The following is a 15811-nucleotide window of genomic DNA, read 5'->3' as shown; positions in this document are numbered from 1 at the left end:
GCAACTTTCTTTCATTTTTCCTTCTCTCCTTCCATTACTCCTAGATGCTCACTTCCCTGTCTAAACCCAAAACAACCTCACTGTACACACAGCATTGGGACGTCTTTGGAAGTGTTGCCTTCCTTAATTTACAAATCACTAAAAAAAAAGACTAGAAAAAAAGACTAAAAACAGCTGTTCACAAACTCTTTGTAACTCTCCTTGCTCCTGTTACAGGCATAGCACGTACCAACAGTTCAATACCTATTTAAAAAAATAAAATTTTCATACTGAAAGCTCAATACTTTTTTGAAAATAAATTTTTCTCAGTCATGATTGATGCTCTTGCTTTTACTAGTAAAGCCTCAAAGCTGTAGTCCTGACTCCTTCATTCCCAGCACCTCAACCCTGCACCTCTTTTACTCAGGGCCGATTCGTTTTTAGGGGTGTCATGTTCTGGTAATTCTTATCTGCTGCACGTGGTAAGCCTGAACCTCTTAGTGAGTATCCTCTAACTTTTCATATGGTTTTCCATGTCTTTGGTCCTTTAGCCCTCTTCTCAGGGTAGGCAACGTAGAGAAAAGAGTGCTGGACCCCTGATCCAGGATACCAAAGTTTAGCCCCAGCTTGGCCACCAACTAACGGTGTGAGTCTAGCCCCAATGTCCTCATCTATGAAATGGAGATGAATTCTAGACCTTCCAACCGCCACCCCTGCCCTCACCCCCAAGTTCTCGCTGCCAGTTCTCGTGTTTGTCAAAGAACATCACACCCTCCTTTTCACTCACAATGTATATCTTAGGTTTTCCTCCCCAGAATCTTTCCTTCAATTCATTAGCTGTTTAAGATATTAGCATAGCATATTTTTCAAGCTTTGTTTCTTGGCTTTTTCCCTCCTACTTGCTCTTCCTTTTTAAGATTTTTAAAATTGATTTTTGAGAGAGAGGAAGGGAGAGGAAGAGAGTGAAACATTGCTGTGAGAGGGAAACATCAATTGGCTGCCCCCTGCACACCTCCAACCGGGGATCAAGCCCGCAATCTGGGCATGTGCCCTGACTGGGAATCGAACCGGCAACCCTTCGGTGCATGGGACGACACCCAACCAATTGAGCCACACTGGCTAGGGCACCTCTGTGCTCTTCTTATCCTCTTAGTTCCTTTTGAAGGATGCTGACTCCTTCAATCAATATTCCAAAATGTAAAAATAAATCTAGTTTCTTTCTACCTCTTCTCTCCTCTCTTAATTGGAATTATAACTCAAAACCACCACCTTGCAGAGCATTTCCCATTTAATCATATTCTTGAGAAGCAGGGATCAAGCTTGATATGGTTGAAAGGACATGAGTCTTAGAGGAACAAGGAGGGAAATTGACTTCTAGCACCACTAACTCTCTTACCCTCCCTGAGCCTCAGTTCCTTCGTCTGTATAATGGAGACAATAATAGTTCACTCGTGTTCATCTCCCAATCCCGCCCTGCCCCATCTGCTCAGAGCCTATAACTCAGTTCATACCCAGGATCCATCCTCTCTGTAGGTGACACCCCCGTGCCCAGGACCTCTGGTAATTCTTATCTGCTGCCATAGTCTCCCTCTAACTGCACCTCATGGCTTACCCCACTCAGTCTTGTCCCCCTCAGCAAACCACAGCTCCTGTTGGAGACACATAAGAGAGAGGCTGGTGGAAGGGGACTGCAAAGGACATGGAGCTGGAGGTCAGTTCTTCAGCTCCAAAAAATTCAGTGTCTGCCCAGCTGGTGTGGCTCAGTTGGTGGAACTTCGTCCCATGCACTGAAAGGTTCCCTGTTTGATTCCTGGTCAGGGCATTTGAGGGAACAGTGAATACATGGCGGGGATCAGAGGAAGGACTGCTGTTCGGTTGAAGATCAGTCTTACAGGGTGAGGTAACTCATGCGTTCGTGCCCCAGTTTGGAAGCCAATGGCCCCTTGCTAGAGGACACCAGCTTTCCCCCAGGGTTTCTGCTTCACCTTGTTGCTTCCATCCAGTCACCACCAAGAGCATGCGGGTGCTGTTTTCTTTCACACTCATGGTGTGTTGTTCTATGAGGATGGTTACAACATTTTCCACAACTTTCTTTCTCTCCCCCATCTCCCAAAATAGCAAATGACATCGCGCGCCTGGATTTTCCATCTGAGTTTGTTTTTCATTTCGAGAGAACTCAGCACGGGTGCTGCTGAGTGCTGCCTCAGCACCCACTGAATGCTGGTATTTAACCCAGGACAAAGTCAAAGGTGGCACATTTCCGCTGTGCAGCTGCAAATCCGTCTCTATTCTTGGCAGGAGAAGAAAGAATGTTGTTTGTGATGTGAGAACTATATTTGGGAATAGCTTGGATGTGCCTGGGTTTTCACATTGAATAGGTTCCTGAAATTAAATGTGTACATAGATTTATCTTAGAGCACAGTCAGGCTTACCCTGAGTGGCTGGTTACCAGGATTTCCAGGATAACTGAGTACATTGGGAGAAGGAGACCTTCCCTTTATGTAACATCTGTGTAAGCTGGCTTCTCCAGGCCACATGAGCCAGGGGATTCAAATGGGGTTTCAGGACCAGTGATAATTCTGAGGCAGAGCCGGCTTAGATGGGCCCCTGGCTTGTAATGCACTGTTCTTGCCATCATGAAATTCCTAATTTTATTTTGCACTGGGTCTTGCAAATTAAGTAGCCAATCTTGTCCCTTGGCTCCCATTCCATCTACTTTTGCTCCAGCCCCTTGTTAAATCCAACCCCAATGTCCAGGAGCCTCCTAGGCGGTGGGTTTCACAGATGTGGATGAAACCACCTGGTCACCCACGGTGTGCCTGCCTCATTTTCTTTCTCCCCCACGGCCACCGATCCTGGGGCCAGGATGTGTGGCAGCCCACGGGGAGCTGCAGGCAGGGGGCCATGTCCTCTGGAGTCCCTAGAGGGAGGAAGCCATGCTACATGTTCCCACAGAAGTGTTCTCTGCCCTCTTTGGGGTACATTGTCTTGCCCCAAAGCCCATCTGCTTGTGCCCCAAATGCCTCACACAGTTTAAGGAGAAAACTGCTCCTCAAATGTCTACTTATGAACCCTCCCCTTCTCTCAGACCCAAGCCAGTGACCTCCCCACCCATGCCTTTCCCCCAAACCTTGCCTTCTCCCCTCCAGCCACCTCACCCCCCGCCCCCCCTCCCCCCCCCCCCCCCCCCCCCGCAGCTTCATCACTGGCACTTTGACACAGGCTCCTGTTTTCCTGTGAAGTCCTCACTAAACATGGATGCACGCTTTTCAAAGAACAACTGCATTTGCAACTCTCCTTGTGTTTTTCAGGACACCATTTCTGGAGCATATTGATAAGTGCAACAAAAAGATGGGGTTGACTAGGCAAATGAATTTGGGAAACACTGCATATTAGATGCTCTTCGTGAAGATTTAACTAATCACTATTAAGTATGCTGAAAGTTCAGGGAAGGAACTAACTTAATTTAATTCAGTGTTTCCTAAATTACACTGGGCAATCAACACTTTTACTTCCTGACCTCCTCTCCTCCCCCCCGCCGCCACACACACAATTAAATTAGCATTCTACAGATAGTATTCTTGGTGATGCTTACTTAGAATGAAGTAAAATCAATTGATGTAAACCAATTCTGAACATAATTTAATCTTTCTTTGAGGATTCATAAGGTACTGGCATTTATCTTTTGATCTCTGGACAAAAGGAAATTAAGCCTGCTCTGAGTCACACTTAAATACACCAAAGACAGTTAGCCTTACATAGAGCTAGGCACACAGTAGATACTCAGCATATACTTGTTGATGTTTTCACTATATGCATATTACTCTTTCTACTTTTTAACATTCGAAATTTTTCTTAATAATTTTTTTTTTTTAAATACACTACACCACCCTTCTAATGAGAGCCAAGCAAAGCCAGGAGTAGGGAATGCCTCTTTGCATGTACCTAGAAAAAGCAGTGGATCAGAAACCAAAAAATCATAGGCCTCGGTATTATCCAGCCCCGTTCCTTTCCTGTGAGGCTTGAACCACCTCTGCATTGTCCCTAAAGGTTGTTGCCTGCATTCTGCAGGATTACCTTCAGCCTGTTCCACTTGGGATGGTTTTGAAAGTTCTTTCTTATACTGAGCAGAGATCTGTCTCCCTGTATCTTTCTTCTACCCATAGATGATAGCCCTAGCCCTTCCTCACACAACAGTCTCTCAGATATTTGCAAGCAAGAATCCATTTAGCTGTCCTCTCACCATTAGGCCACATGCAGGTCTTTTGAGCTCCAGCCCAAATAGCCCCAATTCTGTCAACAGCTCCCCACACCCATGACTGGTGTTCTACTATCCTGGCTGCTGTGCTCTGATCTCAGGACATTTGACGTCTAAGGTATGTGCTCTAAAATAAAGTGATCAGAGTATGGCCTGATAATTGCAGTTACCTCATTGCTTATTACCAGGGATGGAGCCTGGGTGCACAAAATTCCAAGAGCTGAGTGTTCAAGTTTCAAGAACTTTATAAGCCAATTGTTAAACACGGCCATAATGAAAAGTAAAATTACACAAACTTCAGTTGTATATATTGTATTTAAAACAAAGGTATAAAATACTTAAAACTCATAATGTCCTAATTATTTTGCTACATTTTACTATTTTCTTTTTTCTTGTGGTTATTTACATCTATTGTATTTATGTAGTAAAAATATCATATAATGTTATGCTAGTGTACATTTCTTCCAAACTCTGTATTCAGTGACATTATAGTGGTAGCTTGAAACTGGCTGTGGTGGGAATATTTACACTACAGAAATTGGCAAGTGCTATATAGATCAAAGTGTTTCTTTCCCTCCAGAGAGCCAGTTGTTAAACATTTACCAAGCCACTAGTTTCAGTCTAAAATCTTAGTGTGTTTTTTTTGGCAACCACATTACACTTCTGACTCAAATTAGGCTAAGACTTTTAGCTACTGCTAAAACAAGTGCAGTATAACCTATTCTTACTAATACAATTAGTTCCTTAGACCTTATATTAATTACATTTAAGTTGTATCCTTTTAGACTCAACCTGCTGATTCTCATTCTGTCATCCAAATATTCATCAGACTTCCAACATCAAGTTACATATAAACTTGATGAGCATGCCTTCTATGTATTCTGAAAGCATTTATGAGGGGCAGATAAAGGACACAGCCTTGGGATACATCGTTATATACTTTCTTACAATTTGATATCAATTTGTTAATCAGCATCTTGTGTATAATCAACTGGTTCATCCAGTAGGCCAGGGTCCAGTTCATATTTATCCATCTTGTCCAAAGGAATATCATGAGAAACTCATTAAAATGTCTAACCAATGATGAAATACTCTCTCTATATACACAGGTTTTCCCAGAGCTACTGGGCTGGTAACCCTGCTAAAAAGGGAAAGAGGTAAATCAGCCTTGGTTTGTTCTTAGTGAACTCAGTCTTGTTCTTAATCATTACTTCTTCACCTAGTGCCTGAAACTATTCCTCTAGTAATCCATTGTAGGTTCTTGCCTGAGATTGAAGTTATAAACAATTGTCTACAAATTTTCTGCCTCTGCCTTCTTTTCCTGAAAATTAGAATAGTCCACTGTCTCCAGGCTCTTGATATGTCTTCTGTTTTCAGTGATGCCCCAAAGGTCACTGACAATTGTCTAGTGACTTCATAATAACTTTTTCTCAGGGCCCTAAGACATTATTCTTCAAATCTGAGCTGGAACTCACTTGGATCAGCTCTGGGCTTTGTTACATTCTATTACTCCATCTTGGAAGTCCATCTTCCTTTACAAAAGTTCATTATGGTTTTTTTTTTCTCTTCCTCTTCACCTCACTCATTCCAGGTAGAGAAGAAATGTTCTTTCCCTGAAAGTCAAAAACAAAATACAATGGAAGAGCTCTGTTTTCTCTTATTTCCCCCATTGACAGTGGCTGCAAGCTTTAGGGTCTACCCTTACTTGACATTTCAAAACTTTACTAAAAAGAGTGTAACACCCAAATGACAGCCATAACATAACCTTTTAGTTTTAGAATAACTGGACCTTATTTGAGGCTTTAGCTTTATTGATACTTAGACTGTGTCCCATGTATATTCTAACACAGGTAATGGCAATGTGGTGGTAAGATAAATATTTGATAAAAGATGCCTGACGTTTCAGATATTGTAATACCACATCCTTGTTTGAATTTGCAACAAGTTCCCTACCCACTAAAGTGAAGCATGGTGTGTATTAGTCTTTAAATTTTCAGTTAATTTTGTCTTGAGAATTTTTTGTTTTGAAAAATTTGGAAAAAACCTGTAGATATTTCTGATATCACATCACAATCAAGAGGATCTACAAAGAGGGAAAACTCAGTATATTTAGGTATCTTTTTCTTTAATTTTACTTAGCTGATGTCTAACATAAAACAACCTCTTAATCAACTCTTGTTATACAGCATTCCTTTACCTGGAACTCTCTAAATTGCCCTTATGCATAATTCTAAAAAAATGTTAACAATCTTTATGGGTTTTATCCCAGAGGCTCTTAACTACGAGATATGAAGCCTGGTTTTTCCATTTTGTTCCGCCATTAATCAACTGAGCAATCTTGGGCAAATCCCTTTGCCCCTTTTGTTCACATCTCAATGTTGCAAGTGCCTTGCAGATCTCAGAGAAGAGAGTAGTAAAATACTCACTATCCTGTCTATAGGTTCTTGGCTATCTCCACCTACTCTCTGTAGTTGTGAGTGCACAGGCATGTATGGAGGGATGGAGAAGAAAGGTTTGAGTTGAGAGTTTTGGTGGGGCGAGAAGGAGGAGGAGGAAGACGAAGACAGACCATGTCATTCCTCCTAGGTTTTTCACAAGAAATAATTGCAAAACAAAACTAAGTCAACCTATCAAAACAAGATAATGACAAGGGAGAAAGTAAAAGTTTTTGGCCAAATGCATCTCACAATCATTTCTTTTCCTGCCCCCACAAAACTATCTGAACTGAGATCTTGTTAGTGGAACTTCCATTTCCAGTAAACATCACTCACTTAGAACAAAAACGGGAAGCTCCCACATGCAGTCACTGGAAACAATCCCAGATTCAGGAAGAGGTTTGTATGACATCACCCAGAAAGTTATGCAGTAGGAGGGTATACAGATTAGAATAGCTCACCTAAGAGTTCCTTTCAATTTTTAGCCAGCATTTAGAAGTCCCAAAGTTTTTAACAAATGTATGTATTGATATATGTGAGTATATTTAACCCATGAGTAGAAATGTATATACTTTTCTAGAAATTGCTTGAATTCTATGGAAAATGTTATTTGTGTGTGTAAATATTTACTTAAAAGAGCAGGGGGGAAAAGGCAAATATCATTGTCTCTGTATGTGAAAAAGTTTTGTTTGTACTTTTAAAAATAACTTGGTTTCTTAGTAAAAATGATACATGCTCATTTCAAAATACTAAAACAAATCATAAAAGCACAAAGAAGATAATAAAAATCACCTGAAGCCTCATGATCCAGAAATAAACACTGCCAGAATTTGGGTAAGGTCTCTCCAGACATTTTCCTTTTCATATATACATTTAATTGCACACTAGTGGCTTGTTCTTTATTTGCAGCATTGTATTCTTCCTTCCTCCTCAATAAAGTCATTAATATCTTTATGTAAATAGCATGACTTTTAGGAACTCCATAGTTCTCTTTTTTATTTTGTTTGTTCTATATACTTAGTCAATCCCATGTGGATGGAAATATAGGTTGTTAAGAAATAACTTTTTTTTTAAGCTTGAAAAGAACTGTTATGTAAAGGGTGTAAAGTTATGTAAAGTAACACATATGCACAAGAATCTGCTTTGGTTGTTCCTATTGCAAAAGCTTGAAATAGTGTATACCACCAGTGAATGTAATAGATATGTAAAATGTGTCTTTATTATTACTGAGCCATTAAATAAAATTAAACATTTTAAAAGCCAGGATGAATCACAAAGTAAAACTTGATAGAAAAATAAAATATCATAAAGAAAATTTAAAAAGAAACAACTTATAAAATAGCTATAGTAAATATAGCAAAGGCTTACCATAATAATATATAAAGAACTTATATAAACCAATAAGGACAATAAATCACAATAGAAAAATAGGTAACTAATAATTTGCAAAAATACTTACAAATAGCTTAATAAAATATAGCTCAATATCACTAGTAATCAAAGAAATGAAATTAAAGCAATAGATAATGTTTTTTCACCAATAATATTAAACATTTTAAAGTTGAGCTAATATCCTATATAATAAAAGCCTAATATGCTAAGTGTCCGGTCATCCGGTCAGCCATTCAACCAATCAAAGCATAATATGCTAATGCTAAGGCCACTCAACTGCTGGCTATGATGTGCACTGACCACCAGGGGGAAGATGCTCTGACTGGTAGGTTAACTTGCTACTGGCCGACCAGGACTGAGCAAGACAGGCCGGACATGCCCTAGAGCCCTCCCACGGTCTCTCTCCGGCTGGCCAACTTCCCCCGTCCCTCCCCTGCCCCGATTGTGCAATGGTGGGGTTCCTCGGCCTGGCCTGCGCCCTCTTGCAATCCAGGCTGAGGGGATCCCCCCTCAGTGCACAAATTTCATGCACTGGGCCTCTAGTATCTAATCTAATAATAGACAAATATGCAAATTGACCGCACCTTCGCTACACCCAAGCCACGCCCACCAACCAAGCCACGCCCACCAACCAATCAGGACGGATATGCAAATTATCCCAACAAAGATGGCGGCTAATTTGCATATCACGACAGCGTAGAAAGAAGCCAAGAGCTGCAGAAGGGAGCAAAGCTGCAGAGAAGCAAGCAAGCAGGGGGGAGGAGAAGGGAGGAGCGGAGGCGGGGCTGGGGGAGAAGGAAGTTGAGCAGGCGGGGCCGGGGGAGAAGGAAGTTGAGCAGGTGGGGCCGGGGGAGAAGGGGCGGGGCCGGGGGAGAAGGGAGGAGCGGAGGCGGGGCCAGGGGAGAAGGGAGGAGCGGAGGCGGGGCCGGGGGAGAAGGAAGGAGAGCGGGCTGGCGGAGAAGGCGGGGCTGGGGAGAAGGGAGGAGCGGAGGCGGGGCCGGGGGAGAAGGGAAAAGCAGGCGGGCTGGCAGAGAAGGCGGGCCGGGGGAGAAGGGAGGAGCGGAGGCGGGGCTGGGGGAGAAGGGAAGAGCGGAGGCGGGGCCGGGGGAGAAGGGAACAGCAGGTGGGTTGGCAGAGAAGGCGGGCCGGGGGAGAAGGGAGGAGCGGAGGCGGGGCCAGGGAAGAAGGAAGGAGAGCGGGCTGGCGGAGAAGTTAGAAAAGCAAGGGGGCTGGCGGAGAAGGCGGGGCGGGGGACAAGGGAGGAGAGCAGGCAGGGTGGGGTAGAGTGCAGCAGGAAACCCTATTGCAGGATTTTTCCTGCAACAGGAACGCTAGTAGTAAATAATTAGTTCAGTATCTGGTAAAAACTACATGCCTGATGAATATTGGGTCTGACTCTTGTTCAGTGGTGATAGCATATTTCCACTGAAAGTACAAATTTGTAATATCTTTTTCAAAAGCAATTTGGCAACATAAACCAAGAATCTTAAAACTATAATTTTTACCTAGTGATTCTACTTTTAGAACTCTCTTTTAAATAATAATTTGAAATGCAGACAAAGCCTTTATACACAAAGCAGATCATTATGTATAATGAAAATTATAAATGTCCTAAATGTCCAACAATAAAGGAATGATTAAGCAAATTATGGTGTAGCCATAAGTTAGAATACTCTGAAGCATTTAAAATTATATTTATGAAGTATCTGTAATAAGTAAATATATATGATACAACATTAAGTGAAAAAAGTAGGACACAAAGTTTTATGAATAATAATTTCAACTATGTGTATAAGAAATAGACTGGAAGAAATTATACCAAAATATTAACAAGTATTTATTGGGGTGGGTCTATGGGTGATTTTAAATTTTTATATACTTTATTTTCCAAACTTTCTACAAAGATCATATATATTTTTAAAACCAGAAAGAAAAACCTGAATGAATTTAAAATAAGTTTGAACACAATGTAATATTTATTTTTTATTTTTTCAATTTTTTTATTAAGGTATTATATGTGTACATATCTTACCATTGCCCCCCCCCCTCCCATATATGCCCTCACCGCCCAGAGTTTTGCATCCATTGGTTATGCTTATATGCATGCATACAAGTCCTTTGATTGATCTCTTATTTCCCCCACCTCTCCCTAACCTTCCCCCTGTAATTTGACAATCTGTTTGATGCTTTACTGTCTCTGTATCTATCTTTTTGTTCAAGTTTATAATGTTCTTTATTATCCATAGATGAGTCACAATGTAATATTTAAAACATAACTTTTAAAAGCCCAAATTCATAAGAGAATTGAAAATTTAAATTATTTTTTATTGATTAGTAAAAATTGCCTGGGCTCTCACATGTCTTTGTCATTCAATAGTTGTGACACTTTGCTATCGACTGAATGTTTGTGTTCCCCTCAAAATGTATATGTTGAAATCCTAACCCTTAATGTGATGGCATTTGGAGGTGGGGTGTTTGGAAGGTGATTAGATCATGATAGTGCAGCCTCATAAGTGGGATTCATGCCCTCTATAAAAGAGATACCACAGAGCTCCCTAACTGCTTCCACCATGCGAGGCTACTAGGAGAGAACTGTTATGTAAAGGATGTAAAGTAACACCTGTGCACAAGAATCCGGAAGACAGTCTACACCTGATCATGCTTGGCCCCCAGATCCTGGACTTTCAGCCTCTAGTACTGTAAAAAATAAATTTCTATAGTTTATAAACCACCCAGTCTCTGGTATTTTGTTATAGCAGCCTGAATGGTCTAAATTAACTTTTAACAAGTTAATTACCAATTCTGGGCTGCCCACAATTTCAAAGTCATTCCTATCTATACTAATAGTAGAGGAATATGCAAATTGTCCGGGACGCCATCATAGTAACAGTAACGACCGAACAGCAGGCTGCATGGGGTGACCAGGTCGGCAGGGGGGTTAGTGAGGGACGACCAAATGACTGAGCAGCAGGCTGTGTGTGGCGACCAGGCTGGCAGAGGGGGGCAGTTGGAGGTGACCAGGCTGGCAGGGGGGGCAGTTAGGGATGACCAGGCTGGCGGAGGGGGGAGAACAGTTGGGGGCAATCAGGCCAGCAGACAGAAGTGGTTAGGAGTGATCAGGCTGGCGGGGGGGGGGGGGCAGTTAGGGGCGATCAGGCAGGCAGGGGGGCAGGTGAGCAGTTAGGAGCCAGTGGTCCCAAATTGTGAGAGGGATGTCTGACTGCTGGTTTAGGCCTGATCCTAAATCAGCAGTCAGACATCCCCCAAGGGGTCCTGGATTGGAGAGGGTGCAGGCTGGGCTGAGGGCCCCCCCATGCATGAATTTCATGCACCGGGCCTCTAGTTTCCTATAAATCTACAAATCACATCTGTTAATTTTTAAAATTTTTAATTTATGTTAATCATCACCTGAGGATATTTTTCCATTTATTTATTTGTTTGTTTGTTTGTTTAGAGTGGAAGAAAAGGGGAAAGCCAGAGAGAGAGAAACATCGATGTGAAAGCCAGAGAGAGAGAAACATCGATTGGTTGCCTCCTGCATGTGTCCCGACCAGGATCAGAAATTGAGCCTGCAACCCCTGAGGTACAGGCCCTTGAGCAGAATCAAATCTGGGACCCTTCAGTCCTTGGGCGGATGCTCTATCCATTGAGCCAAACCGGCTAGGGCTGCCATCTTAATGCTAGACAGGACATTGAAGCAATCACGATGGTGAACCACAATCAAGGCCAACTAGGGGAAATCATCATTAACAGTTGAGATTGCAGGAGATGGCTACACAGCCAACTAAGTAACCTGCCCTTGGAGCAGGTGTGAACCGTGCCCTGATGGACCCAGCCCTTTATGGATCACTCAGGTTTTTGCTCCACCTCTTTTGAATGCTCTGCTAGTCAGCCATATCCTACCTGGGTTTTCACACCATCCCCCCAATAAATTAAGATGACATTTACGTACAATAAAATACACACAGATATTTTTAAAATATAAAACTTTTATCTATCTTTACATGAATGTATATGTGATAATATATTATCAGCATGACTGAGACTCATGTGCCACTTGAAGTCCTACATCATACAACTGAAAGAAATAACAAAATACAGAACTGCTATGATACAACTATATAAAAAGAACACCTTTGTATAAAGCAAGACTGGAAAGGAAGACTATAGAAAATAAAAATGACTTATTTTTAGATAGTTCAATCTCTTAAATTTTATTTTATTTAATTAATTAACTAATTTATTTATTTATTTATTTATTTGAGAGAGAGAGGAAGGGACAGGGAGAGAGAAACACCCATCAATATGAGAGCAAAACATCAATCGGCTGCCTCCTGCACCCCACCTACCAGGGATCGAGCCTGAAACCTGGGCATGTGCCCCGACTGGAATCTAACCTGTAACCTTTCAGTGCGTAGTTCAATGCCCAACCAACTGAGTCTCACCGGCTGGAGCTAAATTTTATGTATTGATTTTAGAGAGAGAGAAGAACGGGGGAAGGGGAGAGAAAAACATCGATTTGTTGTTCTGGTTTTTTATGCATTCATTGGTTAATTCTTGTATGCGACGGGATATCGAACCCAAAACCCTGGCGTATGAGGACGACACTGTAACTAACTGAGCTACCCGCCAGGGCTGGAGTGTGCCGTTTTTTTGAAATGAAGTGTAATCCAGTTGGAGAATAGATAGTTTTTGATTTATAAAAGGATGGCAGAAAAGAAACATTGAATTCACAGATTAATAATGTATAGAAGAAAGGGCTGATAGGATTCTATATCTCAATGTTTCTAGAAAATCAGATCCCGTGAAAACTTTTTCCAAGCCTAACCTGAAAACAGACACAGAAATCACTGGGTACTTTTGTGGAGAGGCTGACCCATAACATTTCCATCGTACTTCTATACATCAGGCACATTTTCCTTCGTTACCTTACTCAGGAAGAAAAGCAAATGTCACTAGTTTGCTTTTATCAATTCATAATTCTCCATTTCCGTCACAGCGTGTTCCCATTGATTACACACAGGGATAAAAATAGAAAACTCTGAGTTGGTGCCTTTGCCAGTTGCTCAGATGACTTTCTGAACAAGAAAGTTTTGTATTGGTGGATGGGTGTAAGAATTTGGCTTAAATGTTAAAAAGGCAGGAAAAGACAGTGGAGTGCGTTTCTCATTGGAGTAGAGCCCAGGTTGCCAACCTAATTTGAAATTAAACCCAAATCTTAAAAAAATCTAAATACTTGTTGTCATCCTCCTGCAAGTGGGCCAGGTTTCCCAGAGGATGTGAGCTGGGAAACCTATAGGGAACACAACAGACGTTTGCAAACACCACGTCGCCACGTAGCTATTTTCTTGTCCGACCAGCAGCTCAGCCAACACATCTTGGATACCTCTTTTGCATCAGGCACAGTATAAGGAGCATGGTGGCTAATGGCTCAGCTACCACAGAGATAAGAATTAGACTTCAGGTGGTTTGTTACCAGCATCAATGTGACAATGGATAACTGATACAATGACAAAGAATCAATAATATGCTGTGTGGTGAGGAGAAAACCAAGGGAAAAAAGAGACAGTTTATATAAATTTTGCCACAGGATTCTCATCCACCAATCACATCACAGAATATTCTGTCCCTTTGTCTAAGGATAGGCTTTATAAATTATACTAAATCTTAGCCTATAATACTTTTATGGGACGTTTTATTTTTTTCAGCAGTTTTATGGAAGTATTTGCATACCATTTTAAGTATACAGTCAATGATTTTTAGTATAGTCACAGACTTGTGCAACCATCACCACAGTTTTAGAACGTTTCATCACTCCAAAAAGAAATCTTTAGTAGTCATTCTCCATTTCCTTCCAATTCTCCCCCACCAACTCTAGCCCCTAGACAACCACTAATCTACTTTCTGTCTCTATAGATTTACTCCTTCTAGACATTTCATATAAATTGAATCAATATGTGATCTTTTGTGACTAGCTTCTCCCAATTAGCATAATGCCTTAAAGGTTCATCCAAGTTGTAACATGTATCAATTCTTCATTCCTTTTTATGATTAAATAATATTCCATTGTATAAATTATTCCATATTTTACTTCTCCATTCATCAGTTGATAGACATTTGGGTTGTTTTCACACTTTGGCTAGTATAATATACTAATCTATAATAATAAAAGCATAATATGCTAATTAGACCAGACATCCTTCCGGACGTCCTTCTGGACAAAGCCGGGGCTGCGAGGGAAGCCCAGGTCCCGGGTTCCTGCTGGTGGCTGGAGGGAGGCCCTGGTCCTGGGTGCCAGAGGGAAGTTGATGCCGGCAGCCGCGGGAAGGAAGGCCTACTCTTGCACGAATTTCGTGCATCAGGCCTCTAGTATAAATATAATCTATATATATAAAAGCCTAAGTGACCATTGCAACTGAAACAACCGAACAGATGACCGAACAGTCTGTGTGGGGCGACCAGGCTGGCAGGGGGGTTAGTGAGGGACTACCAAATGACTGAGCAGCAGGTTGCATGGGGTAACCAGGCTGGCAGGGTGCTTAGTGAGGGACGACCAAATGACTGAGCAGCAGGCTGCGTGGGGCGACCAGGCTGGCAGGGGCTTAGTGAGGAATGACCAAATGACTGAGCAGCGGGCTGCATGGGGTGACCAGGCCGGCAGGGGGGTTAGTAAGGGATGACCAAACGATTGAGCAGCAGACTGCGTGGGGTGACCAGGCTGGCGGGGGGGGGGGGGGGGGCAGTTAGGGGTGACCAGGCCAGCAGACGGGGGCAGTGAGGAGCAACCAGGCTGGTGGGGGGGACAGTTGGGGGTGACCAGGCCATGGGGGGGGGGGGCAGTTAGGGATGATCAGGCAGGCAGGCAGGTGAGCAGTTAGAAGCCAGTGGTCCTGGATTGTGAGAGGGATGTCTGACTGCCGGTTTAGGCCCGATCCCTGTGGGACCGGCAGTAGGACATCCCCCGAGGGGTCCCGGATTGGAGAGAGTGCAGGCTGGGCTGAGGCTCCCCCCCCCCCGTGCACGAATTTCATGCACCGGGCCTCTAGTATAGAATAATCTCCTATGAACATTCATATATGTCTTTGTGTAGACATATGCTTTTATTTCTCTTGAGTATAAAACTAGAAATGGAAGCACTAGGCCATATGGTAATGCTATGTTTAATCTTTTGAGGAACTGCCAGATTAATTTACTATCTGCACATTTTACATTTCTACTAGCTGTGTATGAGGGTTCTAATTTCTCCATATCCTTGTCAACACTTGTTATTGTCTGTCTTTTTTTTTTTTAATCATAGCCATTCTAATAGGTGTAAAGTGGTATCTCATTGTCATTTTGATTTGCATTTCCCTAATAACTAATGATGTTAGCATCTTTTATGTGTTTATTAGCCATTTGTGTATATCTTCACAGAAATATATATTCAGATACTTTGCACATTTGCTTTTTATTGTTGAGTTGTACGAGTTATTTATATGTTCTAGATGCAAGTCCCTTGCCAGATATATTATTTGTAAATATTTTCTCCCATTCTGTGGGTTGTCTTTTTGTTTTCTTGACAGTCTTTTAAAGACATGTTTAATTTTGATGACAGGACAAGTTTCTGAAACTGACTCTTTTAAATGTAATTAGTGTTTTCTGGGACTACTATGCATGACTTTTGGTGAGCAACTTACTTAATTTGTTTACAATTCAGTGTGAATCAATAAATTAAAATCTATTTGAAAAATCATATAATGAAATATTT

The sequence above is a fragment of the Cnephaeus nilssonii genome, assembly GCF_951640355.1.
Source record: "Cnephaeus nilssonii genome assembly, chromosome: 15".
Taxonomy (NCBI): Eukaryota; Metazoa; Chordata; class Mammalia; order Chiroptera; family Vespertilionidae; genus Cnephaeus; species Cnephaeus nilssonii.
Note: the sequence above shows the minus strand (reverse complement) of the source record.